Below are 5,657 nucleotides of genomic sequence, written 5' to 3' on the forward strand. Positions count from 1 at the left end.
GCACAGTAAAGAGACAGGAAAGATAAAAGAAGCCTTTGTCTACTCCAAAGACATGGAGAGGATTGAGGCCAGTTGCGGCAGATAGATCATCTGACCTAAGACAAAGAATGTGAGGTATTAATAGACTTTGTTTTGTTTTGTTTTGTTTTTTAACTATAAAGTTTAGCTTTATTTTGAAAAAGATTTTACTAGTCTGTGGACCTTAAACATCCATACATAGATTATTCTTTTCTTTCATTGGATTAGGCTCACTGCTTTAATCTGGCTCAGAAAAAATTTAAGCAAAAAATAAATCTTTCACAAACAAGCATCCCCTATACTTCTCATCTTAGTTCTGAAATTTTCTCTGTAAGTACATTAACACAGTTGCAAGAGATAGTACTGCTGTGAAGCTGCATATGGCTATCATTTTACAAGCTTGTTTTACTTTTCTAGTCCCCTGGCTCAGGTTTTAGCTCCAAGGTCCAAATATTATAAATAGCAAAATCAAGGTTAATTGGGCTGCCAGAAAAGCCCACTGAATGCATCCTGCAGTGCTCTGTCACATGCGAGGGAAGACATATAGCCTCCAGCAAGGTCCTGTGGAGAAGCAGCTCTGACGTGGATTAAATACCCAAGTCTGCCTAACATCTCAAGCTCAGGAACTGGAGGCCCAGATGTCTCTATCTACAGTGGTTGGTATTCATATAGAGCTTCCTCAAGTTTTTGAATAGGTGCCAGTGAAATACGTTGACCCATTTTGATGCCTGTGGAAAACGTGACTGGCTTCAGAGGTTTGGATTTGTCAAGCTGCACTTCCAACGGGGCAGATCTGTCTTTATGTTGGGCCAAAAGCACAGCAACAGGGAGATCAGAACTCTCCAGTTCATCTAAAAAGGCCTGCGTATTATTCCGTTATAGAATCTGCTGCAGTTTTTCCTCTTTTTGTACAGTCTTCTTTGTTCATTTTCCTGTCACTCTGCCTCTAAAGATTCTTCCAATTCTTCCAGTTCCCGAGTCAGCTTTAACTTATTTTTCTGAATGACATCTTTGTTTTCCTTCTGGTATATGTCCATTTTCTTTTTGGTATTTTCCAAATCCACATTGTTGGTCAAGTTGAACACAATTTCTTCTACTTGTTCAAGGAAATCATTATAGTCCCTTAAACTAGAAAAGTCTTCTTCCCTTTTATTGTATATCTTTAACACTTTTTTCTGAATCTCCACTTCTTTGACAACAGTGGGATCTTCAAAGAGCTCTACTCTGAAGTTAATCTTACTAAGTGGGGTGCCACATACAGGGCAGTTCCCAGCTCCTCTCACAAACAGTAAATCCACACAACTTTCACACAGAGTATGTCCGCACACGTTCACCATCAGCTTCAAGGAGGGGTTCCGGTATTTGGTAGTCTTACACCAGGGGCAGCCCTGGTCGTCCACGGCATCTCCTCCACTCTGGGTCTCCGAGCAGGCGGCTCCGGTCACAGCCCTTTCCAAGCCCCACAGACCCGGCACACAGCGGAATAGACTTTGTTTGAGGGAGTTTTAGGAGTTTGTTGAGAAATGTCTGAGGAACTGAAGGTGAAAGTACATTGTACCCTGGGCTGGGTGAGAGAAGAAGGGGGAGGTGGTCCCTGGGAAGATCAGCGGCTGTATGAAGGGCTTCAGCCTTATTAGATGAACATCCTAGTAATTCAGCCCTTCATACTAGGCCTAGAACCCATCATTCAATTTGTTTGGTTGTTATGAAAGGGACAGAATAATTGTTAGACTGCTTCTTGCTGAACACGGGCATCATTTGGGGAAAGGAGAGTTGTCTTGATGACAATTCACCCTCATATACTAGCTAGTGCCAGGTGTCTCAGCTAGGTGTTCATCATTAGCAGAGGCTCAAATCAAAGACTGAAGAAATCTGAAAAAATATTACAAGGACAGTATTTTATGAGTATATATGTCATCAAGTTTAAAAGTCAATAGAGGGAAAGCAAGGAGGGGTCTATGATCAGAATGTGTCATTTCACCTTGACCTTGGTGAAAGGGATAAATATTTACTTTTTTGTTTTTGATGTTTGTGTTCTAGGGACTTAGGAGTGTGGATGCCCTAGGAAGTGTTCTGAGTGCAGTTAGAGACAAAGGTAGGGGCTGAGGCTGAGGCACATACAGTTTCAGGATAAGTTTTGTGAGGTGGGCCCTTAAAGGCCCATTTGACTTTTCTAGTCCCACAGGACTGTGGGTGATAAATTATGTATAGATGCCCAGTGATGTCAACACTAGAAACAACCTGTTGAGAGATTTGGGACATAATGTTGGGCCATTGTCTGAGTGGATAGTCTGGGACAGCCCAAACTTGAGGATAATATCCTGCATGAGAACCTCTGGAACTACATCTGCAGTGTTTTGAGCACTGGGGAAGGCCTCTGTTCATCCCGAGAACATGCTGACAAAAGTAAGGATGTAATCCTAAGAATTTCCATCAGTTTTTTGAAAATAGCAGTTAGTGTGTAGGATTTTCAGCTTGACTAGCTCTGTATGCTGATACCAGGGATGTAAGCACCTACATCAAGGGCAGGAAAGTGTAATTTAAATTCCATGCTTGAATACCTGTCATGTTTGTCTTGTGAATGTGTATCAATTCCTTTTTTAAGATATGTAAATCTTTGTCACCTGTTGGAGGCCAATAACTGGTATCCATTCTATTCCTCTGCTGAGTCAAGTTTATGGCCCTTCTCACCTTGCCCATTCCCTGGGAATCACGTGCTATGCCCTAGGGGTTGCACCCTCCCCGTGGCCTAGATACCTGCTGACCCCAAGAGCCGAGACTTCCTCATTCCATCACCCCCTATATATACCCAGAACCTCCCCTAAATAAACGAGGCTTGATCAGAATCTTTGTCTTGCCTCCATTTATCGCGTTTCCTGTCCTTTGTCCCCTCTTCAATTCCCCGCTGCTCCCCCAGGTGACACTCGTTGACTGACCCGCTGGTTCAGAACAGTCACCTGAGGAATGGATGACAAAAATGTGATATTTTTATACACTGGAGTATTACAGAGCTATAAAGAATGATACACTTGAAGCCTTTATATTTAAGTGGATTACAGTTGAATATATACTCATAAGTGAAATTATTTTATTTATTTTATTGAGAAATATCAATGAGACACTTTACAAGCTGTTTAATAGAACATTTTCCTAAATACGTACTTCGCACATTGTTACCTTCTCATCACTCATCCACAGCCTAGGAAGCAGCCAGGACATCCTGTCCAAACACTCATAAATAAAATATACTAGACACACCTGTCTAAATATAGTATAGTTTCCCTGATATAAAAATCAACAGAAAAAAATACAAATAGAAAGGTACAGTACAATCAAAAGGAAAGCAAGAACTTGAGGACTAGACAATGAAGACAGAGCAAGGAGAAGAGCTAGAATACATGACAGAGGTAAGCCAAAGGTTATATGTACAAGATGGGTAAGGCAATGATCCTGTGAATCTTCAGAAGATTTTGGAATCTAGCAGTTAAAGATTCTCACCCTGACTAACTATATATATATATTGATACCTGAGTACTTAGCAAATGCACTGAAGATGGTAATTTGTAATAGTAGTTTTGTGCTTGGAGTGCCTGTCATTCTGGTCTTCTGGATACGGGTTGCTTGTCATGACATGCCACTTGCTGCTGTGCTGTCTCTCAGGTAGATGTTAGTTTAAAAAGGAAGGTGGTGGTGAATGCAGGCAAAAGACAGGAAAAGCAGTGTTGCAGGACTGTCCTGCAATAATGTTGTATATGGTTAGAATTCAGGACTTATGTGTAAGCATATATATTCTTTATTCCTATTGTTAAAATATATTTTAATTTTTGTCATATTCTGTAGGGACTTCACGTTCAACATATCAATATCTTATGAAAACTACCTCTTCCATGTCATGCCTAAGATGTTTGACATTCAGACAAATTGTGAGGCTAAGCTCAACAGCCTAGGTTTTATGGTAATAATAATAAGCTTCTCTTCTGGAAGGTTAACAACCTAAGTTTGCAAACCAAACTTACAGAAAAAGGAGGACGCAAGGGAAAGCCAACATTTTGGCCCTAGCCTTCCATTGTCAAATAAGATTAAGGGCATATGAGAACTTGTACTGTAACGTCATGTAACTCAGTTGTGTCCCGAATTTTCTGATCAGTTTGATTTGAAACTGTCTGATTGCTACTTATTTCTCAATAAAATTGTGGGAAAAATTAATGGATAGATATCAGATCTAAACAAGAGAATTAACAGAATAAACTTTCAAAACATAAGAGGGCTGGCCAAATAGCTCAGCAGATTAAAATGCCTGCAAGCAGGCACAAGGGTTGTGGGTTCTTTCCCTGATCCTGCTTCCTAGTCCTCCCCCTGGGCTCGTTGGGATGGCAATTGAGATTGGGTAAATGAAATACACTATAACACATCCAGGCAAGCCCAGCTTTAAAGTATATTAACAGGAAAACTCTTACCAAGCAGTCTTGGTATTGGATGATGCAGCTGCTCAAGAGTCAATGGAGGCCCTGAGTACTGAGGAGCTCAGGAATGGCACCAGGACCCTGGGCAGTCAGGTTCTGTCCCAAAGCCGACATGTGTGCCTTCTTGATCAAAAGGATGCTGGTGGCAAGTGCATGCAAATGGGGAGGCCGCCCTTTTGGTACTAAGTCGAGAGTCTTAGGTAGGCAAGTGGCCTTTCTCAGAGTCCCACCGTCTGAATTATGACTTTGAGGTGACATGTCAGTTTTCATTAAGAAACAGGGTGAAATGGCAACTGAGTTTTTGAGGTCTGATGTAGGGGCTAAAGCCGCTTTGAACTGTTTAAATGCTATAACCTCTTCTCGGGTCTGATTCATTACTTTCCTTTTAGTTGTGCCTTTAATTATAGTATCTCTAGTATAAGAACTCAAAAGAAGAAATACAAATAGAAAGGTATAATACAAGTAAAAGGAAAGCAGGACCTCGAGGACTAACTAATCAACAGAGGGAAAGGAGAAGAGCTAGGAAACATGACAATGTCAAACCATACAGTTACATGTAGAAGATGAGCAAGGAAATTTTCCTGAGAATCTCCATAAGATTTTTTTTACACTTTCATAATTTAATAAATCATTAGGCACATAAGCTAGGCACATACATTCTTTATATACACAAACTTCTGAGAACAATACCATAGTGCATTTACTCATAGCAGCCTCCTATCCCTAGATTCCATAGGAATCTTTCTGAACTTGGATGGATAGTCCGGATTATTTTTTTTTAGAATTTATACATAAAGAACAAATGGAAAAATTGATTTTAATTGAACTGCAGCAGTGATATTCGATATGTTAACATAAATGTTAGGTTGTCTCTAGAAGATCATAAAATAAATACCCACAAGGAAAAATTCAGGTATATGATGGACATTTATAATTTCTTTTTCCATTACTGGAAATAATCCTTGAAATTCTATTTATTGAATTACTAAATTTTTAATAAATATTAGGCACATAAGCTAGGCACATACATTCTTTATATACACAAACTTCTGAGAGTTTAAATTTTTATTCATTCAAACATATCTAATTTAATAGCTAAGATACTTCTTTTTTTACATGGGTTGTTTTATTTTTTGCCATAATTTTATTGATAAACAAATAGCAATGAGACAGTTT

General features: G+C 39.5%; 1 pseudogene; it reads right to left on the reverse strand.

Moving 5' to 3' along the window:
• Nucleotides 1-417: 417 nt before the first annotated feature.
• LOC101564984 overlaps nt 418-5,657 on the reverse strand; it is a 30,327-nt pseudogene continuing 25,087 nt past the window's right edge.

Source organism: Octodon degus, unplaced genomic scaffold (assembly GCF_000260255.1).
Source record: "Octodon degus isolate 3935 unplaced genomic scaffold, OctDeg1.0 scaffold00621, whole genome shotgun sequence".
Lineage (NCBI taxonomy): Eukaryota > Metazoa > Chordata > Mammalia > Rodentia > Octodontidae > Octodon > Octodon degus.